Source organism: Rattus norvegicus, chromosome X (genome assembly GCF_021556685.1).
Source record: "Rattus norvegicus strain SHRSP/BbbUtx chromosome X, alternate assembly SHRSP_T2T, whole genome shotgun sequence".
Classification (NCBI taxonomy): Eukaryota; Metazoa; Chordata; class Mammalia; order Rodentia; family Muridae; genus Rattus; species Rattus norvegicus.
Window position 1 is genome coordinate 83,570,637 of NC_141554.1, and position 26,978 is coordinate 83,597,614.

Below are 26,978 nucleotides of genomic sequence, written 5' to 3' on the forward strand. Positions count from 1 at the left end.
ATCTTGGATAAAAGCATAGTTGACCCACACCAAAGTCCTATCACATGAAAATTAAGGTTTTAATAATGTCACTATTTGTGTCCTTAATACTTTCAAGTAGTAATAGTTGAGAAGAAATAAAGTAATAATAAAATAAATAGTAGAAAACAAAACAAAGAAGCAATTCATACTCAGACAAATTGCAAAGAGAATTTTAGTTCATGCTAATGTCTTACTCTCTTTACATTTGGGTCAAAATATCAGCCAACTGTTGTGATTGGTTCTCTGCTACTATACAAAATACCCATGTAGGAAAGAAAGGATATTTATTATTCAATACAGCTTCAAGTCAATATTCTCACGTCAGTTTTAATGGGCTAAAGTATCCACAAACTTGCCCCCTTTAGTATGGTTCTAGGTGAATGAATTTCCATCTCTCATTTAGCTTCTTACATCTATTTAATTGGGATAGTCCACTCCTTTAATTTAAAAGCCAGTTGTGTAGCAACATCTATCTTTAACTGTGGCCCTTTATTATTATATATTTCTTATCCTTTCTCTGCTTTCAAAACCGTATCTTTGACTCTGATCCTCCTATCCCTCTTGTCTTTAAATTTACAGGGTTACATTTCCTATCTCCATAGGTAACCTTGACTAATAACACTATATCAAGACTCTTAGGTTAGTGACATTTTCAAGTCTATTTTACCACGAAATAAATATTCACATTTCTCTGGAATGCTCAGTTGTGCACATCATTAACCAAGCAGTATTATTTTGCTTGCCAAGTTGCCCCTCTGGCTATCCATGTCCTTTCCACATACAAAAAGAAGTACCTCTTTAAAGCCTTAATTCATTACATAAGTATAATGGAGGAGTTGTTCAAAAATCTGTATAGAAAAGAGATGTAAGGCTTGTATAATAGCCCATGAGGGTTGTGAAATTGTCACTTGAGTATCCTTTAATTAGGAAACATAGAATACTCAAAACTCCAAATTCTATATGTCTAGATTTACTATTACGTCTGTGATGAGGCAATGTGTACAATTATGCAGGAAAAAAATCCAGAATTCTAATTTCAAATTAAATTTGAGTAGCAGAAAAAACAAATGAGTAATCTATGAAATAGATTTTAATAAATGTATTATTTATTAAAAATTCAAATATTTTAAGAAATTGATGCTCAAACACTCAGCCTTGCAGATATAATTCAGTTATATTCAAAACCTGTAAAATTCTAATTTTATTAAGTGTTTTGATGCTAAGCTGGAAACCTTATCCAAAATGGGGTCTCTAGCTCTTCAAATACTCACTTTCCTTACGTCTATCTTGATTTAAACGCAAAATTAAAATGTTTCTGTAACAACATAGAAATACACAAATATTCTAAGTATTATATTTCATTAGTAATTAATACCTTAAAATTTAGTGTCTTTTGTTCTATAATCTTCCATTTAAGTGGTAAGCCTCTATGTACAGAATAGAATAGAAAAGTTGATTTGTAATGAAATATGGCTATTTTTTCTAGAGAGGTTTTTTAAATGTGATTCAACTTCAAAAGACTAAAAATGCAGAAGATGATAGCAAGAGAATATGAGAGGGTGATAGCTGAACAAAGGTCATATTTTATGATAAGATTTCTACAATTTTCTCAGCCTTTCAAAAACTGGGAGGTATGTGTTCTCTTCAATTCAGCTACACTTTAAGTTGGCATTAAAAGATAATCCAGAAATGAAAATAAAATTGACTGACCTTAAAGGTTCACTATTTGCTTTTGACTAGCTTTTTGTGATACTCCTTCTGTTTTCACTATTAAAAATGTATTTAATATTCTACTTTTTACCTAGATTTTTTCTGTGCAAAATCACCTTTATATCCCTCTTCTCTCCAAAAGAAAAACAAAAGAAAACAACAATGCCCCAATGCTTAAACAAGACTCTTCTGCTCACTAATTTCTGACTCCAATCTTTTTTTTAATGTTCTCTCTTTTAATCTCTTCTGCTGGGTATCATACATCTAACAAAAGAACCAGCCATATGTCTACAATTTTCCTGGCAACAAGATAGCACCAATTTCACATAAATTTCTTACAAGTGCTCCCCACCACTATCACGAATCAAGGACCAGAAAGGAGCTTTCCTATCTCAGCTTCAGCTTTGTACTTATTGTCTCTTGTGTCTCTAGCAAGTATGCATTTTTTTTACATATTATCAACTTCCTAGAATATGGGATATTTTTATTACAATATTCATGACCTCAAAGTGCACAGTATAATTACATTCGATTAGAAAGTCAAGCCTAGTGTTTGAGTCTTACTGAGTTCATCTTTAAAGACTGTAAAGTTTCACTACCCAATTTTATTTTCTGTCATATTGGTTTGAGTAAACAATATTTGGCATAGTTCAAGAGTTGTCACTTTGTTGTAAGACTTCAATTCATAGATCTCTTTTGGGCCACATGGGGTTATGGCAACAATTTAAGGAATACTTAGAATATTTCAAATAATTCTAGATATTCTTGAACACTAAGACCTGTCAATTCTAAGTATAAATCCTTAGATACCTAGAGTCATCAGGAACTGTCTTTAACTTCTTGAATGTCTTGACATGATATCATTTTATGTGATTTCAGTACTTTAATTTTGCTACTCTCCTAGTGTAAACCTTTTGTTCTCTACCACTGGATTATTCTAAATCAACAGTTTTCAACCTATGAACCTTGACTCCTTTGGCAAACCTCTTCCTCTAAAAATATTTACATAGCAATTTATAACAGTAACAAAATTATTGTTATAAAGTAGCAACAAACATAATATTATGGTTGGAGGTCATCACAATTTGAGGAACTGTATTAATGAACTGCATCATTATACAGGCTGAGAAACACTGCAAACAATCTCTAAGAATGCTAATACAAATAACGATCTTAATATAAATAATTCCAGTTCTCTCTCTCTCTCTCTCTCTCTCTCTCTCTCTCTCTCTCTCTCCCCCCCCCCCCCTGTTGATGGTCATATTTTTTTTAATGTAAGTTTTTCTTTTTTACAGTCTAGACTTTATCCCTTTCCCAGTCCACCCTCTGACTGTTCCACATCCCATACCTCCTCCCTCATCTCTAGGAGAATGTCCCCATCACCCCCTGACCCAATCAGACCATCAGACCTCCCTACTCCCTGGGGCCTCCAGTCTCTTGACCATTAGGTGCATCTTTCCTGACTGAGTCCAAACCTGGCAGTCCTCTTTTGTATATGTGATAGGGCCTTCATATCAGCTGGTGTGTGCTACCTGGTTGGTGGCTCAGTGTCTGAGAGATCTTGAGGTTCCAGGTTACCTGAAACTGCTGGTGTTTTTATAGTGTGGCCCTCCTCCTCAGCTTCTTCCAGCTTTTTTCTATTAACCACAGGGGTCAGCAGCTTCTGTTCATTGGGTGGGTGTAAATATCTGCATTTGACTCTTTCAGCTATTTGTTGGGTCTTTTGGAGGGCAGTAATGATAGGCCCCTTTATGTGAACACACCACAGCATCAGTAATAGTAATGGGACTTGGGGCTTCCCTCAGGGTTGTCCTAAAGTAAATTTCACTAGGACTCTGCATAATGTGCTTCCTCAATGAAATGACTTTTTGTATTAATTTTCTCACCATAAGCTTTTTACCATTGTTAATAGGAATATATTAATTCAGTCTTCTCTGAATTCTTTTTAGTTCCGCAGACTCACTATGGAAAGGGGATAACATTTGAAATGTAAATAAACAAAATATACGATTAATTAAAAAAAAAGACCTGAAAGCCTGCCTCCACGGTGACACACTTCCCCTAACAAGGCCACACTTCCCCCAGTAGGGTTATAACTCCTATAGTGCCACTCCTTATAGGACAAGCATTCAAATACATGACTCTATGGAGGCCAAACCTATTCAAACCACCACATACTTTACATGAATATGATTTGGATGAAATGAATTCTATGCTCCAACACAAGATTTTATATGATACAAACTTGTTTGATTACCTTATTCCATCTCTGTGACAACATTGGGTATGTAGCCAAAGAAGATTCATTAAAACCCAGTCTTGGGGCTTGTTCTGAATGTTTATTATGACCTGGAATGTTTCTCTAATGGAAAATAAAACTGGGTCTTTCAAATACCTGTTTTGTAGAAAGACTTGAATTAGAATGAACCAAACGTGGAACATGGTAGAGTGAAAGAAGAGGAATAAAGAAGGAGGTCTGTCTTATTTTTTAAAGTTATTTGAGAGTTTCTTACCTTTTAAAGTTGATAGTTATTCAACTCATGTATAATTTTTAGCACTTTCAGAATTTTGACAACATACTATCATATCTATCCCTTCCATGATTCGAAATTTTTCCTTTCATGGTTTACTTTTTATCTTGTATTATTCTCTAGTATGTACATTCAAATTTCATATTTTATCACCCCCTATTTCTTCAACAAGCTACCTCTTTTTCCAAATATTATAGGTTAAAAGTCTTTCTATGTATAGGATGATGTCATACAGGTGAAGGCAGGTACAAGATAGAATGAGGACTGTCATTGGATGAGAAGGAAGGATGGGAGGGAGAAATGTTTGAAGAAAGAGGAGGAGACTGGAGCAGGAGGAGACTGGAGAGAGGAAGCCACCAAGAGATCATGGAGGCTGATTTAAGTTTACATTCTGTACCTTTACAGGTTGTTTTGAATGTTCTTAAGGGATGGATGTGGATAGGGCTTTGTGTGTCAAGGTGGGCAATTTTATCTTATCAATTGGATCAGAGGTTGCTGTGTTGTGTGTTCTTTCATGTGGCAGTTTAAGTTTGAGAAAGTTTGTGGTGGTGGAGACTCTGGGCCACCACAGAATTGGGATGAATATTTCTGGCATGGTGGCAGCCCTGCCTTGGGAACTGGATGGGTAGAAAGATTATTGCCAGGCTTAGAGAGAGACCATTGGCAGTGAGATAGGGGATGGAGCAAAGTGGGTGAGAGGCTTTGGTGACTGAGATAAAGATATCTACCACATCTCTTGGGGGCACTACAGTGCTGGACCTAGAGCAGGATAAAATACAGCATTTTTTTGGGGGGGGAGGAAAGGATTTATTTGGATTATACTTCCATATCATTGTTCATCATTGGAAGAAGTCAAAACAGGAAATCAAACAAGACAGAAAACTGGAGGCAGAAACTGATGCTGACACCATGAAGGAGGGCTATTTACTGACTTATTTATCATGGATAATTCATACTGATGTCTTTTTCTTCCTTTTTTGGATAATTTATGTATCTACATTTCAAATGTTATAGCCTTTTCCCCGATTCCCATACATGCTTCCCCTCCCCTGAAGATGACCCCACTCCCACTCACTGACTCCCATCTCATCACCCTGGCCTTCCTATACACTGGAAAAATGAACCTTCACAGGACAAAGAGCTTCTACTCCTATTGATGCCAGACAATGCCATTCTCTGCTACATATGTAGCTGGAGCCATGGGTCCATCCATGTGTACTTATTGGTTGATGTTTTAGTACCAGGGAGCTCTGGGAGGGGGTTGATTGGTTGATATTGTTGTTCTTCCTGTGGGGATGCAAACCCCTTCAACTCCTTCAGTCCTTTCTCTAAATCCTCCTTTGGGATACTCATGATCAGTTCCATGGTTTGCTGCAATCATTCTCATCTTATCAGTATGGCTGAGGCAGAGCCTCTCTGAAGACATCCATATCAGGTTCTTGTCAGTAAGCACTTCTCAGTGCTATATCATTAGCAATAATAACTGGGTTTGGTGGCGACATATGGGATGAATCCCCAAAGGGGGTGGGCAGTCTCTGATGACCTTTTCTCCAGTCCCTGCTCCACATTTTGTCCCTGTATTTCTTCCCATGAAAATTTTTTTAAATTTTTTTTATTAACTTGAGTATTTCTTATATACATTTCGAGTGTTATTCCCTTTCCCGGTATCCGGGCAAACATCCTCCTCCCCCCTCCCCTTCCTTATGGGTGTTCCCCTCGCAACCCTCCCCCCACTGCCGGCCTCCCCCAACCAGTCTAGTTCACTGGGGGTTCAGTCTTAGCAGGACCCAGGGCTTCACCTTCCACTGGTGCTCTTACTAGGATATTCATTGCTACCTATGAGGTCAGAGTCCAGGGTCAGTCCATGTATAGTCTTTAGTTAGTGGCTTAGTCCCTGGAAGCTCTGGTTGCTTGGCATTGTTGTACATATGGGGTCTCGAGCCCCTTCAAGCTCTCACAGTTCTTTCTCTGATTCCTTCAACGGGGGTTCTATTCTCAGTTCAGTGGTTTGCTGCTGGTATTCGCCTCTGTATTTGCTGTATTCTGGCTGTGTCTCTCAGGAGCGATCTACATCCGGCTCCTGTCGGTCTGCACTTCTTTGCTTCATCCATCTTGTCTAATTGGGTGGCTGTATATGTATGGGCCACATGTGGGGCAGGCTCTGAATGGGTGTTCCTTCAGTCTCTGTTTTAATCTTTGCCTCTCTCTTCCCTGCCAAGGGTATTCTTGTTCCTCATTTAAAGAAGGAGTGAAGCATTCACATTTTGATCATCCGTCTTGAGTTTCATTTGTTTTAGGCATCTAGGGTAATTCAAGCATTTGGGCTAATAGCCACTTATCAATGAGTGCATACCATGTATGTCTTTCTGTGATTGGGTTAGCTCACTCAGGATGATATTTTCCAGTTCCAACCATTTGCCTACAAATTTCATAAACTCGTTGTTTTTGATAGCTGAGTAATATTCCATTGTGTAGATGTACCACATTTTCTGTATCCATTCCTCTGTTGAAGGGCATCTGGGCTCTTTCCAGCTTCTGGCTATTATAAATAAGGCTGCAATGAACATAGTGGAGCACGTGTCTTTTTTATATGTTGGGGCATCTTTTGGGTATATGCCCAAGAGAGGTATAGCTGGATCATCAGGCAGTTCAATGTCCAATTTTCTGAGGATCCTCCAGACTGATTTCCAGAATGGTTGTACCACTTTGCAATCCCACCAACAATGGAGGAGTGTTCTTCTTTCTACACATCCTTGCCAGCATCTGCTGTCCCCTGAGTTTTTAATCTTAGCCATTCTCACTGGTGTGAGGTGAAATCTCAGGGTTGTTTTGATTTGCATTTCCCTTATGACTAAAGATGTTGAACATTTCTTTAGGTGTTTCTCAGCCATTCGGCATTCCTCAGCTGTGAATTCTTTGTTTAGCTCTGAACCCCATTTCTTAATAGGGTTATTTGTTTCCCTGCGGTCTAACTTCTTGAGTTCTTTGTATATTTTGGATATAAGGCCTCTATCTGTTGTAGGATTGGTAAAGATCTTTTCCCAATCTGTTGGTTGCCGTTTTGTCCTAACCACAGTGTCCTTTGCCTTACAGAAGCTTTGCAGTTTTATGAGATCCCATTTGTCAATTCTTGATCTTAGAGCATAAGCCATTGGTGTTTTGTTCAGGAAATTTTTTCCAGTGCCCATGTGTTCCAGATGCTTCCCTAGTTTTTCTTCTATTAGTTTGAGTGTGTCTGGTTTGATGTGGAGGTCCTTGATCCACTTGGACTTAAGCTTTGTACAGGGTGATAAGCATGGATCGATCTGCATTCTTCTACATGTTGACCTCAAGTTGAACCAGCACCGTTTGCTGAAAATGCTATCTTTTTTCCATTGGATGGTTTTGGCTCCTTTGTCAAAAATCAAGTGACCATAGGTGTGTGGGTTCATTTCTGGGTCTTCAATTCTATTCCATTGGTCTATCTGTCTGTCTCTGTACCAATACCATGCAGTTTTTATCACTATTGCTCTATAATACTGCTTGAGTTCAGGGATAGTGATTCCCCCTGAAGTCCTTTTATTGTTGAGGATAGCTTTAGCTATCCTGGGTTTTTTGTTATTCCAGATGAATTTGCAAATTTTTCTGTCTAACTCTTTGAAGAATTGGGTTGGTATTTTGATGGGGATTGCATTGAATCTGTAGATCGCTTTTGGTAAAATGGCCATTTTTACTATATTAATCCTGCCAATCCATGAGCATGGGAGATCTTTCCATCTTCTGAGGTCTTCTTCAATTTCCTTCTTCAGTGTCTTGAAGTTCTTATTGTACAGATCTTTTACTTGCTTTGTTAAAGTCACACCGAGGTATTTTTTTTTTTGGGTCTATTATGAAGGGTTTCGTTTCCCTAATTTCTTTCTCGGCTTGTTTCTCTTTTGTATAGAGGAAGGCAACTGATTTATTTGAGTTAATTTTATACCCAGCCACTTTGCTGAAGTTGTTTATCAGCTTTAGTAGTTCTCTGGTGAAACTTTTGGGATCACTTAAATATACTATCATATCATCTGCAAATAGTGATATTTTGACTTCTTCTTTTCCGATCTGTATCCCCTTGACCTCCTTTTGTTGTCTGATTGCTCTGGCTAGAACTTCAAGAACTATATTGAATAAGTAGGGAGAGAGTGGGCAGCCTTGTCTAGTCCCTGATTTTAGTGGGATTGCTTCAAGTTTCTCTCCATTTAGTTTAATGTTAGCAACTGGTTTGCTGTATATGGCTTTTACTATGTTCAGGTATGGGCCTTGAATTCCTATTCTTTCCAGGACTTGTATCATGAAGGGGTGTTGAATTTTGTCAAATGCTTTCTCAGCGTCTAATGAAATGATCATGTGGTTTTGTTCTTTCAGTTTGTTTATATAATGGATCACGTTGATGGTTTTCCGTATATTAAACCATCCCTGCATGCCTGGGATGAAGCCTACTTGATCATGGTGGATGATTGTTTTGATGTGCTCTTGGATTCTGTTTGCCAGAATTTTGTTGAGTATTTTTGCGTCGATATTCATAAGGGAAATTGGTCTGAAGTTCTCTTTCTTTGTTGTGTCTTTGTGTGGTTTAGGTATAAGAGTAATTGTGGCTTCGTAGAAGGAATTCGGTAGTGCTCCATCTGTTTCAATTTTGTGGAATAGTTTGGATAATATTGGTATGAGGTCTTCTATGAAGGTCTGATAGAATTCTGCACTAAACCTGTCTGGACCTGGGCTCTTTTTGGTTGGGAGACCTTTAATGACTGCTTCTATTTCCTTAGGAGTTATGGGGTTGTTTAACTGGTTTATCTGTTCCTGATTTAACTTTGGTACCTGGTATCTGTCTAGGAAATTGTCCATTTCCTGAAGATTTTCAAGTTTTGTTGAATATATGTTTTTATAGTAAGATCTGATTATTTTTTGAATTTCCTCTGAATCTGTTTTTGCATTTTTTTTATAATTTTACAGCAACATCTATGTTTTGGGTAATTGATGGTTAATTTACTCTCATGTTATCTAAACCTCTAATGTTTTTTGTACAGTTAATTCAAATCAATAGAAGCTACACTCTAAGGATCTCATTCTCCATGGCTGCCTTGGTACTTCAGTCTCAGAAAATATACATAAAATTTCTATGTGAGTATTAACTCAATTTAAGCACCCTAAATTTGACCAGTAGAGTTTAGAAAACATTTAGTAATATATCCTTCAACATGTGTGTAGGGTTTTCACCTGAGTTTTCTCTTTCACTGCTACAAACTGTTGAGTATTTTCATAGTATATATGATCATCTTATTATCTTTTATGTTGATCTTTAGACAATCTTTTATTAATTTTTAAATTTATTCTTTTCTCATGTTTTACATTCTGACCACAGTTTCTGGTCCTTTCTTCACTCCTAGTCAACCCCTTACTACTTATCCATTCCTTCCCCTTTCCCTTTAGCAATGGTCTTCCCCCTCCCTCAGAGATATTAGTCAAACATGGCACAGAAAGGCACATTAAGTCATATGACTAGGCACCTCTTCTCATATTAAAGCTATGAAGAATGAAATCAGAAAACAGTATTAGGAAAATATCAATGTATAACCAGTTCTTTTTGCTTTTTCATTTTTTCAGACAGGGTTTCATATGTAACACTGGCTCTCATGGAGCTAGTTTTGTAGACCAGGCTGGCCTCTAACTAATAAAGATCTTCATACCTTTGCCTCTTCAGTAATGGGATTCAAACTGCATGCTACTACCTCCTGGCTTTAGACAATATTTGTGCATAATTATTTTCATATTCTAAATTTTCACAATAACATCCTTCTTTTCTAGATACTCAATCTCACTTCTTTCTAATTTCACTAGTTCATAAAATGGTTTTTCCATTAAAGTCTCTTGACAATTCTACATTCTATTCATAAGGGAACTATGTTATCCTTTCTTAAAAAGCCTTTATCTTGACCCGCTTTTAAAGTTTTCTATGGCTCACATTGCTAAGACCCAGCAGCAATTCACTGTCCTGACATTGTATTATTTTAGCTTGTTTTTGACTCAGTATTAAAAACAATTTTTATAATATAGTTACCTATGATTTATAACATAAAATCAATGTTTCTTTTTTATCTTAAAATTTTATTTCTTGAGTATCAAGAGTTTTCCTTTACATATGATAATGCACATTTTACTTTGAAGTACCCAAACAATAATCTATAATTCTTGAATGTACATAAAAATTAAATGTAAAACATAAAAATTAATAGGTCCGATACTTCTAAAAAGTAATTCGCATGTCAAAATTTTGAAAACATTATTTGATGTAATAAAATATCTGTTAATAAATACAAAACTGTTCATATTTTATTTGATATTTTAAGAAAATTATTAATACTGCAAATTTATAGTGATTGTTTTCACTTAGTTTATTGACAATTTCTTTTGTGGTGGTAATTTCAACACTAGTTTATCAAATAACAACCAGAGCTTTTCATGTAAAGGGACTGCTTGTATCTGTTTGGTAATTAGGAAGAAAACACAAATCTCTGTAGGTACAGTGATTAAGGACAGCACACCTGTCACCATATCAAATTAGCTATGACATGGTCTTAAAACATGTTTCTAACATGCTCTTAAAAACAGTCAAGTTTTACTTTTCATGACAGTGTGCTGTACTCTTTATGTATTTTAGTTTCTAAGAATTTCAAACATGAGTACAGTGTTAACATTCTTTCTATCCCTACTTCAAACCTCCTGTGTGCCCCTCTTCCTCCCATTCAAATTTGAGATTTTTTAAAGTTATTGCTACATACATTCACACACACACACACACACACACACACACACACACACACACACACACACACTACTGAGCTCACTTAGAGTTGCCCACATGCATTTGTGTTTCAGGCTGAACAATTTAGACAAAATAGCCTATAGTGGGTGTATCCCTCCCACTCTCAGAAGCTAATGTTTACCTGTAGCTCTTAATTAGAGGTATAACCTTGTGAATTTCTACTATCCATGTTTTCTGGTGTTGTCATTGTGTGGTCTGGCTTAGGCAACAGTATTGATAAAATTTCATGGGTGAAGCTTATGATGACATATAAGGTAGAAAACATTTGGTAGATAACACCAAACTCTAACAAACTTCCTGGTCCTTTGGCTCTCAGAATCTTTCTGTCTCCTCTGCTGATTGTCTTAGTTGGGGTTTCCATCGATATGAGACTATACCAAGAATAAGGCAACTCTTCTTATAAGGGACAGGATTTAATTTGGGCTGGCTTACAGGTTCAGAAGTTCAGTCTATTATCATCAAGGTGGGAAACATGGCAGTGTCCATGCAATCATGGTGCGGGAGAAGGTGCTGAGAGTTCTGAATCTTGATCAGAAGGCAGTCAGGAGAAGACTTCAGGAAGCTAGGAGAAAGCTCACCCCAATGGTGACACACTAATTTCACCCAGGCCACACCTACTCCAACAGGGCCACACCTCCTTATAATGAATGCCACTCTCTGGGCCAAACATATTCCATTCACCAAAGTGATACTCCCTGAGCATCAGTTATAGGGGTTACATTTGGGATGTGTGAGTTTGGCATAGAGAACTCACTTGTCCCCTGTGTTTCTATCAGTTGTAGATAGATCTCTGTAATGTTCTAATCAACTGCAGAAAGAAAATTCTTTGATGATGGATGGAAATTACACCTATCTGTGCATATAAGAATAAGTATTTAGAGTAGAGTTAGGAATAATACTGCTTTCAGAATGGCAGTAATAGGTCATTTTCTAGGATGTATGACCTCTCCAGCCACGAGGAAACAATTATTCACTATCTCCTAATATGTCACTATTAATATTTTGTGAGCCATGACAAATTAAAAATTCCCTATTTAGAGATCACCATTATCAGTCAAATAAGACTTCTTTATTGTGATCACATGATCATTATCTTCATTAGGGTCTGATTACATGCATTTGCTAGGTTTTGGGAAATTTATAATAGTAATAAATTGTGAATGTATTTATTCTTTTATTCTGAAGCCTGACCTCTTACAAACACTCTTCTATTACATGTTTATTTGTACTTATTATTTATAAAACTTTGTATATGTATTTTTATTTTTATTGCATATTTCTTCCATTATATATTCTTCTTTATGGTTCAGCCCATCACATATTCCAAAGGTATCTTAATGTATCAATATTGCTCTAGATTCCTAGTAAATGATTAATGATAATGAATAAACTTTCTGCCCTTTTGAAAAAACTAAAGCACTTTTGAGACACATTTACTGCAGGCTTTGCATTTGACTTGGCAGGTTATTTAAATCATTATGCACGGTGTGGGAAAACTATAAATATTTGTGTAACCCCAACAAATGACATGCTACAAAGATTGTTTTCTATTGAAATTTCCTTTCAAATGTACATGTTGCATAGAAGCGAATTAATTTGCTTCTAAAATTTAATAAATTTGAGATGGCAGTTAGCCTCAGTAAAACCACTTGGAAAATCATTACTATATAAAGTTTTAAGTTCTTCTTTTTTAGTCATAAAGCAATTACTGTAGAGGTATGAAGTCTAAAGATTACTCATTTCAATGGTAGGGTCAGTTCTGTTTATTTTTGGTTCTCTTGAATTATTAATATGTACTTAGGTTATGGTTTCATACCATGAATTTATGGATTCATAAACTTTAGATTACTGTTGAAGTTCTAAGCAGCATAGTCATAAACACAAGCAGCAAGAATACAAAGGCAAGAATGCAACCATCTCTTAATTGAGTCAATCAGGGCTTCTCTGGAACAGTTTCCCAGAGTATATACTTATATATCAAGGGTCACCTGTCTTTACAATAGCCTTAAAATATCAGGATAACATTTTCTTCTTACAAATCAGCATTCTATTGTTAATGTAAAAATGAATTGTTAATTCTAGCCAATTGTTAGTGTTTTCTGTAATGATAGTTGAATATTGTAATTATATATTTATTTTCAAAATGGATTATAATTTGCCTTCCCTCTTTTAGTATAAAGTAGTGTGATTTGTTTTTGTTCTCATATGACCTATACTCTAACTACAAAACCATTTGCATTTATTTTGATTATTATTTATTCCTTAATATCTGAACACCAACTCCAGCTATGAAAACAAATTTCCTGTAAATATAAAATATTTGGCTTCCCAGGCGTGTCTGCCCCTCTGAAGGTCTAGCTCTCCCTCCCATGGGATTTGGGTGCAGGGAGCTGTTTAAGCGGGTCCCTTCAGATCTGGAAGGTGTCTAGACCGCAGGGGACCTGCCGCTCCAGTGCCCCTATCTTCTGGTTCCCAGAGGCCGTATACAATTTCTTCTTGGGCCAGGGATGTGGGCATGGGTGGGCAGTATTAGTGGTCTCTCCCGCTCTGCAGTCTCAGGAGTGCTCACTTGTCTGGGCAGTGAGTTCTCTCTCCCAAGGCGTTTGGGAGCAGTGAGCTGTGGGCCGGGTTCAGCGAGGTTGGGGCTCCAGCTAAAAACCGGAAGTGTCTGGTCCCAGAGGAATTTTGCCTTTGTGTGTCCTGAGTCCAACAGGCAGGTCACTTAGAGGAGAAAAGTTGGTCTTACCTCTGGTCTAGGGTCTGAAGTCGTTCCTCTATCAGTTGTACTATTGGTGTGCATGAACTTTTTAAGTTTCCTTCAGAAGGCGATGGTTCTCTAAATAAGGCTTGGAGATATTTTTATGGAAGCAACTATATTTGGGTTTTATAGTGTTAAAGCCAATGCTGCTCAAAGACATATTATTTGGAAAGGTAAAAACGACACATAGGATTTCTTGTGGCTTTGTTGCTCTTTAAATATGAGTCTATCCTGACGCACGCAAAAAAAAATTAAGAATTTAGAGTTCTAAGAGGTAAGTCAATGAAGCTCTAGTGGAATACCACATATCCAAGAATATTTGGGCAAAATAAATTCATCTTGACAAATTAAAACAAAATAGGACTCAAAGTTGGGTAGAAAGGGAAGGGTGGTAAATCTCATAAATATTGGATAGGGTGATGAATATGATCAAACATACTATATGAAACCCTCAATGACCTAAAAATGTGGCATATATAAATAAAGTGGATAAGTGATTTAGAAAAACATCCTGAAGTTAAACTCTAACTTCTACACATAGCCAGACAGGCAAACAACCACACACACACACACACACACCTACACATACACATAAACACACACACACACACACACACACACACACACACACACACACACACACACACACACATAGCAGAGAGAGAGAGAGAAAGAGAGAGGAAAAGAGAATTTGTGAAATCCTATGCTATTTCTAGGCAGAGTACCTATAAATTGCTCACTGGCATATAATAAATTGAAATAACTTTGGAGCTTTCTTTTCTTTCTGTCCCCACTTCTAACTACGTTCATTAACTTTATGTCTCTGTTCCCATTCAGATTTATATTAGAAGTCCCATGGCTTTACTATCACTGAGTAGTTGGCTAGGTTTTCAGTGACAAAGATGTTTTCCCGACTGTTGAATGGGTCCTGAGTCCAAATCAAGAGTGGTTGGTTATTGATTGGGTATTTATGTCACTACTGCATGTGTAATGTAGTTATACCATGCTGGTCATTGATGTGGCTGATATGTATAATAGCTTGGTGGGACTGTTGTTTGAAAGCTTGCATGTCACCTATTGGTACCATGAAAAGCTAGTTCTCAGCTCAATTCAAGCTCAGGGATCACTAAGTCCTGTTTCTGAAGTATATGGTGTCATCAGTAGTAGGTCCTTCCATATATTTATGCAATAAATTTAAAAGAGAGTATGTAGGAACATATGTTTGGGAAGAGGAAAGGAATGATAAAAGTGTAATAATTAAAATAAAATACATTTAATTTAAAAATATATGGTGGAAAGATCATTTAGTGAAGTCTTTTTATGAAGTCTTATATAACAAGTAACTATTACATGTTTACTTTTTGTACTTAGAATGCTTAATTTTTCATTGATCTGATTACTGAACATGTTTAAATAAAAGTGCAGGATACTACATCTTATTAGACAGGCCTTCTAACTCTTATTTGTTTATGTACTCCCATTTGTGTGTGGATGTAGTGTTTAAAGTGAAATAAGATAATTTTCATTCTGATGTCATATTATAGAGCAAATGGACTCTAGCTGCTTGAATTAAATATAAACATGTGAGGTATTTAAAAGAAGAAACCTTTATTCAGTGTTTAGAGAGATGAAAATGTAATGACTTTGGATCAAAACAAGTATTCAATGTATGTAAGGTACACTATATTAAATGAGATGAAACTTGTGAAAGTAAAAAGAACTGAGGAAAAGGTAACCTTAGAACATAGAACATCAGGGACCATGTTTATCTAATCAATTCAATAAGCTTAGAAATGGATTTGCTTTAGATTTTCTGGAAAATTCAAATTCATGTATCACCTTGATTTTAGCCATGGAAAAACCTGAACAGAGAATTTAATTCAGCTTCTGAAGAATTCTTACCTCAAAAATTCTGAGCTAAAACATGGGTAGTGTTTAAGATGACAATTTTCTGAATACTGATTATGCATTAAAGAAATTGATCATTTGATACATATTATTTAAATTAACAGGTACTCACAAGTATGAAAAATAGTGGAAGATTGAAAAATAAAAAGAAAGGATCTAATTTAATGTGGCTCAATAATCTGTGTAACGATTTTGTCACAATTTATTGCAAGTTGCTTTTCAAGATCATTATTACTCAGGTATTCGTCTGTTTAGAGAATAAAACCAAATGTCTTGAAGCAAACTTTTTCAACAAACCATTTTTTTCATTTTCAAATGTCTACATTTCTGTGACTATTTCCATGTCTAGGCTTTAAAAGGAAATATATTATGCTGTTTTTGCACCTGAAAATATTAAACTGTGATTTTCCTCCTACTTTCAAAACATTTTATTCAACAACTATGCAGGGGATATATGTCATTTTTAGGTAATTTTTTAAATAATGTGGAATAGAGACATCCATGCCACAAATAATATTTTCTGCAAACTAGAAACTGTTCAATTTCTAGAAATTTTTTACTTAATAAGGTTGGAATGAAATATCTGAGATGAAAGTAAACCAACTGTCTTCTGACTTCAACCTGAAGCCTTACAGTAATGGCATATTCTGCTCCTAAGGTCATCTTATCAAGAAACATTTTACTGGGTAAGAAGTCTGAGGCATATGCACTGTTGACTTTTGCAAACATTGTTTCAAGGATGCTATCATAAAATGTGCCTGTATCTAAGATAGATTGTAGAGAATCCATAATTACCATAATAAAGATGACATATTTCTCAAAGCTAGAAAGAGTTGAAATTGAAATGAGAATTTCAGTGTTAAATTAAAGAATATAGAAAATACCATGTTGCTTAACAGTTTTCTCCCTAGAAGCTTGGTCAACATTTTCTGGGGCATACATTATCTCTTGCCAAAGTCACAGACTGTTTCATAAAAAATAAATCTGACTTAAAAATCTGTCATTCAATGACCCTTATGTAAGTATTTACACAATAAGACACTTTGAAAGTTCAGTTCCTGGGAATATTTCTTGCTCCCTGTGAGCCTCCATTTCCGTTATCAGGCTACTTCTTTTATTTATCTTTAGCTGTGCCTAGCATGACTCTCGGAGTTAAAATAATGACTCAAAATCTCTGGTACCTTAATCATAAAGTCGGTTTATGTTCTTCAATTTTAGCTTTTATTATTTTTCACATTAAAGCTTTATTAGCTTCTCACACTTTTTAAGACTATTTTATGTTAAAAAAAACAAGACTATAGGACATACATAGATAAACCTTTCCTTAACTATTTTGAAATGAGCATTATAGATATATCAAGAAAGTAATAATGTAAATTAGAGATTGAAACCATTTCTACTGCATTTTGTTTATAATACTTTAAAGAATGAAAATTCAGAGACATTATTTCTTTTTTTTACCACTATATAAAGAAATTCACTTAAGTTTTATCATTATTATTAATTTGAACTCAGGAAAAATTATAAAACCTTATGAATAGTTGAAACATTCAATTATTTCTATTATTTTATACAAAGGAATTTATTTGTAGGACAATAGATGGAACTGTAAATCATTATGTTGGGAGAGATAAATTAGGTGGATAACAACAAATACTGAATATTTTTATGTATATTTTTATGTATATTCTAGATTTAATTATATGTGTATATACCAAGGTATGTGTGTGTGTGTGTGTGTGTGTGTGTGTGTGTGTGAGAGAGAGAGAGAGAGAGAGAGAGAGAGAGAGACAGAGAGACAGAGAGAGAGAGACAGAGAGAGACAGAGAGAGACAGAGAGAGAACCAGAAAGAGGACTATGAGATGGGAATAAAAGACATTACCAGGACAGTTGAGAAAGTAATATAACATATATGACAAAAACAGAATTTAGGAGGAGGTAGGGAAAGAGAATGGAAAGGAAACTGTGAAGCAAAAAGATTAAGAAGAACAAAACACATTACACATTGATATACATATATATACAAGAAAATGTCATGAAATATCAATTTACCGAAACCGGGAAAGGGAATAACACTCGAAATGTATATAAGAAATACTCAAGTTAATAAAAAAAAAAAAGAAAAGAAAAAAATTTTAATTTAAAGAATGGAGTCTCGGGTGATAATTCAGAGACTGAGCATTTATACAGAATGGATTTTATTTTATTTTATAAATAATAGTGATATTGGAAAATAACAAAAAAGAATCAAGGAAACTTTCCCTGTTTTTCTAATATACAATGCTTTGTGCTCTAGAGGTGGTAGACCTAGGATAACAGAGTTGATAAATGAGGCAAACTAAAGTCTAACTTTATCCAGATCATCAGACAATTTATACTCTTAATTAAGACAATCACATAAGAAAATGTATAATCACAAGGGTAAACTGCATGTAGTAAAAGCATGATTTTCCATGGAGGCATTTAAACAAATCACAGCAGTCAGTAGTGATGAATGATCTGAAACAAACTCGTGCTTATTCTCTACACCTGAGAGAGGCACGAAAATAAAATCTAAGAACAATTCCATGTTTTTGAAAAAGAAAAACTGAGGTCACAAGACGCTTTTTTTTTTTTAGCATTTTCTCAAAGCATTCATAATTCTCTTCACAGGATTTCTCTCCTGGATTGTATTCAGAGAATAGTCTCTTTTCAATTATTTTATTTTGCCAGGTTTTATGGAATAGATGATCTCAATTTTTCAAAAGAACATGATCAGATTTTCAAGATTTATTGTTTCTAGTCCAGGCTCCTTTGAGTCCAATTTTTTAAGTACAAAGTAAGCTAAATGTGTCATATTGAGTCAATAATTTGACATAGTTTAATAATCACATATTTTATATTGTCGTGTTAGGGCTGGATAGTACAGTACTACTAAATCAAAAACAAGGTCTCCATTTTCTTGTAGTGTCCAACCAAACCCCACCAGAACTCCCAGAGTCTAAACCACCAACCATGAGTATACATGGAGGGACCCATGACTCCAGCCACATATGTAGCAGAGGATGGCATTGTCCAACATCAGTAGGAGGGAAAGCCCTTGGTCCTGTGAAAGCTTGTTTCCCCAATGTAGGGTAATGCCAGGATGTTGAGGTTAGTGTGAGTACGTGGGAATGGGAGCATCATCATAGAAGTAGGGGAAAGGGCATGGGAGAGAGGGGAAAGGGGATAACATTTGAAATGTAAATATATAAAATATCCAAGAAAAATAAAATTTAAAAAAATGTAGGTAAAAGCTCTTTGCTCATTTCTGTTCCAGTCATAGTTGCATCCTTTTGAGAATTTATTGCCAGCTTGGAACCTGAGGTATGATTGTGAAAGTTGAAGTAGATGGAAATGGCCATATTGGGTTCCTGTTTATCAGGACTGCCTTCAGTTATGACAATGTATATATTGTTTTCATAAATGACAATTCCACTGTCCTCAACTACATTGTCTACTTGTTCTAATATGACTCTTTCCACAGCAAGTTTACCAGCATAGTCAAGGCTGAGAATGGAAAACTTATGAAATCAATAGAATGGCCTTTTCCATCATCCAAGAGCCAAATCCTGTCAACGTCAGGTGGGGTGATACAGGTTCTGATTGTAAACATATCTTTTATTCACCTGATGTAATTGTCATCTCTGAGTCTTATTGCCTCCTTACAATCTAATCTAAGCCTAGTATGTTCTCAGCCTCTGAGACTTACTGCTGAATATGCTTACCCTTTCTAGTTATTTCTTCTTTATTTCAGCTGATCTGGCACAAACTCTTCTCCAGGCAGGCTGATTTCAATCTAGCTTCTCTCACTCTCTCCTGAATTGTTCTTTTTGGCCCCATACTAACTTTGACAATATGTTCTAAACTTCTGGTACCTTCTCATTCTCTGGTTCTGTGAACCATGACAACCATTCAAATTCACTCAGGATTGCCAGTCATTCTTCTTGTACCACCAAGTAGTTAGCTGTTCCTGGCCAAGGTAATAATTGACAGCTTTGGAATTGTGGAAGGACTTATGATCAAAGTCCATGTCATTACTGCCACTCAGAAGACTGTGGATGCCCTTATGGTAAATGGTAGAGTGATAGTCATGAGGCTGCCTCAAATATCATCCCTACATCCACTGATGATACCAAAGCTGTAGGCAAGGTCACTCCAGATTTGAACTGGAAACTCACTGGCATGGTCTTCCATATCACTAGCCCTAGCGTTTCCATCATCCATCATGAATCAGACATGCTACCTAAATAATGCTGCCAAGTATGATGACATCAAGAAGCTGGTGAAGTTGGCATTGAGGGGTCTATTAAGGACTGCCCTGTGCTACACTGAGGACCAGGTTTTCTCCAATGACCTAAACGATGACACCCACTTTTCCACTTTTGATGTCATGGCTGGAATTGTTTTCAATGACAACAATCTCATTTCCTGCCCTCCAAAGAATAAGATGCCCTGGAACATCTGCCCTACCAAGAACATGAGATAAAGAGAGAGATCTTCAGCTGCTGAAAAGTCCTGTTCCAAATCAGACCCCATCACTAAGAATCTGTCCACAATCTCCACCCTAGAGCCCCAGAAGAAGGGAAGGAGCTTAGGAACCCTTCCTTCCTTGAGTACCATCAGAAAAATTTACTATACTCACAAAAACAAATAAAAGAACATAGGAAATTTATTTCCTAACATGATGTATAACTTGATATTTACTTTCTATCTACACCATGGCATAGCCATGAACCTAATGTCATAAACTGTGTTTTTTATTCTAGGAAGAAACAGGATTGAGAAACACATTTATATAGGTATAACATTCTAATTTATAGATGTATAATTATTGCACATAGTGATGGATTGACTTGGAAGTATATTTCATATACATGGTCTTGTTTATAAAAATCTAGAAAGTATAAATAAAAGCAAAATAACTACATAAAGTTATATATTCTATATTTTAAGTGTATATATTATTTTTATTTAAAATTTTCATATAGAATACTTTGGTCATGATTTTCCCTCCTCAGACTTCCCAGACATCCCTACCCACCTAACTTTGTTCTCTCTCTCTCTCTCTCTCTCTCTTCTTTCTCTCTAAAAAAGAACTGCACAAACACACAAAAAAGATAAAAAATCAATAAAACAAAAATGCCAACACAAAATCACACACACACACACACACACACACACACACACACACACAAACACCACCACCACCACCACCACTACCACCACTATCAACAACAACAAAAATAAAACATGGAGTTTATTTATGTTGTCTAACTACTCCTGGGCATAGAGTTTATCCTGAACTCTAATTGATATACTCACTGAGACTCTAATGGAAAACTCTGATCTTTTCTTTGCTACTGGGTATCAATTACATATAACTTCTTAGTTAGGGGTGAGAGCTTGTATCTACTTGTTCCAATCAGTGCTGGGACACTGTCCTCCTTGAACCTTAAGAAGACCTTTTATGCATGCTGCCACAATCTCTGAGTTCATGTGTATATCATATATCCATTTAGTTGAGACTGGAAATTACAATTTCCTTGGAGTCATGGTCTGACACTCTTACAATATTTCTGACCCCTCTTTCCACATAGAACCCTGAGCCTTAAGGAGAGGGGATTGAGGAAGATATCCTATTGAGAACTCACTGTTACAAAGTCTCTCATTCTCTGAAAACTGTCCAGTTGTGGACCTTTGTGTTAACTTACATCCACTGCAGGAAGAAACTTGATGAGGGTTTCTTTGATGAGGGTTAAGCAAAATAATGACCTGTAAATAATAGTATGTGGTTAGCAGTCATTTTATTGCTCTGTTCTTTTAGTAGAATGATAATAGTAGGTTTTCCTGTAGGCATGTGATCTACTTAGTTTCAAGTTATTGGCCACTTTACTCATTTTGTAGTAAATAAGGCACCTCACCAGCCTGCTTTTCAGTGAATCAGTGCCAGCAGTTTATCATTACAAGTCATGTATTTTCCTATGGAACAAGGACACCCTTTAGATGATCTTCTTGGGCATCACAATGCTCTCTCTCTCTCTCTCTCTCTCTCTCTCTCTCTCTCTCTCTCTCTCTCTCTCTCCTGGTCTTTCCATCTGTCTGTCTGTCTCTGTCTCTCAGATCCGCACTCCAAGACGGCCTTTCATTACCTCCCTCCCCCAATAAACCTCTGGTGATATATTTAATACATTGTGTAATCTCTTAAGAGCACACATTGGCCCCAAGCCGCCAAGAAACCTTTAACTCATGTCTATCCTAACACATGTTAGTTATGAATTACATTATCGCATGAAGTTGGCCTTAAATCCAACAAGGAAGTAGTCAGTTACCCCCATAACATTTGTGCCTTTATTGCACTACCATGTCTTGTAGTGACGTTGTTGCAGGTTGCAGTTTGTTAATATGGAAAACAACATCCTTTAAAATTCTTTCACATAGTAAAAAACACAAATCAAACAAAGGTGTTTTATGATAAAGTCTCCCAGTCTTTGTAGAAAGAAAATGAAGAAGGTATCTGAATATGGAATGGAAGTCTTCCATGTTAATGGTTTGGTAGGATTAACAGTAAAAATGGCAATACAATTAAAAGCAATCTACACATACAATGTAATCGCCATCAAAGTTCCAACATAAATTTTTACAAACTGTGAAAGGGAAATTTTCAACTTCACAGCATGGCTAAAACAATGCAGAATAATAAAAGACCTACTGAAGGCATCGTGATCCCTGATTTCAAGTTTTACTACAGAGCTAAAGTAATACAAATGTCATATTGACAGAAAACCAGTCACATTTTCATGACAATTTGGGTGTAATATTTAATGGATATATGATAGATACATTTGATTTATGTTATCTAATTCCAGTGTTCATCTGTATAGATTTTGTCTGAATGACCTACCTTCAGCAAGATTTAGGTATTGAAGTCACCAACTATCAATATGTAAGGATCAATATGTGGTTTCAGGAGTAATATAGGTGCCCCATTGTTTGATGCATAAATGTTTAGAATTACAAAATTCTTCTTGGTGGAATTTTTACTTATTATACCGTGTCCTCCCTTATTGTTTTCAATTACTTTGTTTTGATATATATTCTGTCAAATATTAAAATAGCTATACCTTCTTGATTTGAGGGTCTCTTTGCTTGGAATAGTTTTCCCCATTCTTTCTCATTTAAGATGATGTCTGTGTGTAGTAGTGAGTATGTTTCCTGAATACAGTAGAGAGATATATCTAGTTTTCTAATCAAATCCATTACCTGATTTCTTTTCATTGAAAATTGAGACTAGTAACACTAAGAGTTATTAATGAGCTGTGTTTATTAATTTACATTATTTTATTGTAGTTGTGTAGGTCACTATCCTTCTATTGATTTACTCTTCTTGGAATATTTATTCTTTCTTTCTTTATGGGTAGAGTTAACTTGTTTAGAAAGAAATTTTCCTTCTAGTACATTCTGGAAACCCGGTTTCATAGTTTGGTAGATATATCTTAATTTTTTTTGTCATGGACTTATTTTCTTTGTTGTTTAATGGAGTCAAATTTTAAGTTAAAATATTTTCATAGAAAGTATGCTAGAAGCTGGAAAGAACCCAGATGCCCTTCAAAGAGGAATGCATACAGAAAATGTGGTACATCTACCAAATGGAGTACTACTCAGCTATCAAGAACAATGACTTCATGAAATTCATAGTCAAATGGATGGACCTGGAAAATGTCATCCAGAGTGAGGTAACTCAATCACAAAAATACCACACATGGTATGCACTCACTGATAAGTGGATATTAGTCCATAAACTCGAATTACCCAAGATACAATCCACATACCACATGAAGCTCAAGAAGAAGGATGACCAAAGTGCAGATACTTCAGTCTTAAAATGGGAACAAAAATATTCATAGGAGGAGCTATGGAGACAAAGTTTGGAGCAGAGACTGAAGGCAGAGCCTGCCCTATCTGGGGATCCAGCCCATATATATATATATATATATATATATATATATATATATATATATATATATCTCCACCAAAACTAGACACTATTGATGAAGTCAAGAAGTACATGCTGAGAGGAGCCTGATATAGCTGTATCCTGAGAGGCTTTGCCAGAGCATGACAAATAGAGAGGCAAATACTAGCAGCAAACCATTGACCTGAGAATGGGATCTCCATTGGAGGAGTTAGAAAAAGGATTGAAGGAAATGAAGGAGCTTGCAATCCTATAAGAACAACAATAGCAACCAACCAGAGCTCCCAGACACTAAACCACTACCCAAAGAGTACACATGGATAGACCCATGGCTCCAGCTGCATATGTATCAGAGGATTGCATTGTTGGGCACCAATGGGAGAGAAACCCTTGGTCCTGCCAAAGCTGAACCCCCCCCCCAGTGTAGGGGAATACCAGAGTGGGGAGGAGGGAAGGGGGTTGGTTGGGGAGGGAAGACACCCTCATAGAAGAAGGAGTATGGGGATGGGATAGGGGGCTTATGGATGGAAAACCTGGAAAGGGAATGCCACTTGAAATGTAAATAAAAATACAATAAAAAAGAAATTATGAAGTTTGCTGAACAGTTAAACAAATTACAAATGACAATCTTTTTATGACACTTTTGTAGATTCTCATGTGAAGAAAATTAAATATAATTTTTTTGGTTTTTATTTCAGGTTTTTTTCATGTGAGTGTTTCACCTGCAGTTATGTACATGCACCACCAAATGATGCCTAGTGTCAACAGAAGTGAGAAGAGGTCATGAGATCCCATGGAAAGAAGAGATACCAGTAGTTTTGGATACTAGGATACAAACCCAAATCCCTGCAAGAGAGTCCAGTGCTCTTAACTGTCAACATTTTTCTAGCTTTCAAAGACTTGCATTTTAAGCTCATCTTTAAATAATGCTATTTTTTTTAAATCTTCGATGTGGATACTGAAAATATAAATTTCATTATATAGTATTACATAATATTACATAGTCTTTCAGGTAAGTATTAAAATGTATTATTTATATTAGTCCTGTCAGGAAAAAACTTCAAATTAAAATTTGTTGAATGAGTTAATTGGCTTCTATTTTAATTTAGTCACACTAATGTTACACAACATATACATTGATGATGTTCAAAGCAAAATGACTTTATTTCCCAGCAAAGTTGAGAAGTTCAGGAGAAAATGATTAGCAAATTCTGTTTCTCTGGAGAGTCATTTGGATGTTATAAGCACAGTGTTTTCATACCATAACCACACATAGTAGGAGTCTCAAAAGAAATCTATTGAAACTTCTTATAAGAACATTAATCCTATTTTGACATATAAAAATGTAAGCTCTTTATCTTTCTTTTTTTTTTTTTCTGGAGCTGAGGACCGAACCCAGGGCCTTGTGCTTGCTAGGCAAGTGCTCTACCACTGAGCTAAATCCCAACCCCTCTTTCAAAGCCCTCCATTGATAATCTCCTGCCTTATCCCCTTGATGGTTAATATTCCAACATAACAAGATATGGATTTTCAAGGGACATAAGCAGTCACTAAATTATATTTTTATTTACCTTACAAAAAGCAGGGAAACATTTTTCATATAAACTTATCAAGACCATGAAATTTGTATTTGAGGTAAAAGATATCAGTTAATTCTACAGCTATCATGAGTATGCTATGACAGTATAATTATCCTATTATGAGGTAACATTTTGAAAATAAAATGTAATAATCCTTGTGTTCCAAAATGAATAAAAACAAAATGCTGGCAAAAATTTCTTTCTAAGTAAAGCAAATATTTACATATATAAAGCAATATTTTAAATGTATTTTTTTGGTTTGCAGTAGCCTGAAAGTCAAGAAAATTGATGCCATTTTTTTAGTATTTGTTTTTTGCACCGAGAGAATGGCATTCTGCTAATAGACCATCATTCCATATAATCTTCACAAGAGACAACTAAAGAAGAAAAAGTATTGCAAACCAGAAGAACCTGGTTTAAATTTAAATTTCCATGCCAATTATATCCCCCATATTGTATCAGACAAGTTTAGTAGTTATTGAATATCCTACCAGGCCAGTATTATTAAAAGACACATTTGGTAGTTATTAACTATACCTAAAAATGGCATACTAGAGTTTAGAAAACCCAACCCCTATATAGTCTTGTATTTTAAATTGTTTAACTAAAATGAATTGTGTATAAGAGTTAAATGTTATAGAGACAAGAGAAAATTGCACTAGAACCAGTGCATTCATTACGCACCAAACCATTCATTATTATCCATCTCATCTTTATCTTTAAATTTCATCTACATTGTTCATTTCAATTTTCACTTATTATTCTTCTTACCTATTCAGCTGTAATAAAGTTTACCCATCTGCCTTTCTCTTTATTTCTTTTGTGACAGTATGCTTTCCTTCAGCTTACTCTTCACAAGATTATATGCTCAATTCAGAATTATTATACTGTTTCCTTCTCAATTTATTTATAATATAAATGAACAATCCTTTTAAAGCATTTCCTTTGCCTTTTGAGCAATATTAGAAACAAATCAAGAAAAGGTCCTAAAGACATCTTTTGGATACATTATGATCCTTAACCAGATTTATTTCCTTCTCAGGACTGATATGCAATTCTTACAATGGGCCTAATCTGCCCCTGAAAAGTTGGAAAACACACCGGGTGATGCTCTGTTTTCTTCCTCTTGGAAATTTTACACAACAGAATATGCAATTTGATTTTGCCTCTCAGTATTTTCTCATCACTATTCTCCATGTTTATTCATTTCACTCCAGTGAGTAGAACAGTCAGTGCAATTATGACTTTCATAGGAACTAACACAGCAATATCTTTGGAACTTTTTATTAACTTCCTGCAAAAGCAATCATTGTTAGTACATAAAATTGGAATTAGTTTTCTATGCTGATATTATATTCTATAGATTTTCTGATTTAATTTGTAACTTAGGTAGTATTGTATAATATCTATAAGGTTTTCCATATGGAATGGTTATTATTTTAACAGGGTAAAGTTTATCTATACAGACGTATTATGTATGTAAAACTTATTTCAACTCTTAGTTAAGAGTGTTTTTATTATGAATGTGTCTAATTAATTCAGCTTTGGTATTGTTTTTTTGTCTTTCATTTGCTGACAGTAGTGTATTTTATTAATTCATTTGATATAGTGAGAGTTTCTCGTGTCACAAGAATA

At 35.5% G+C, this 26,978-nt stretch overlaps 1 pseudogene; it reads left to right on the forward strand.

Moving 5' to 3' along the window:
• Positions 1-19,679: 19,679 nt before the first annotated feature.
• Positions 19,680-20,277, forward strand: LOC147998283 (glyceraldehyde-3-phosphate dehydrogenase pseudogene; annotated as a pseudogene).
• Positions 20,278-26,978: the final 6,701 nt, after the last annotated feature.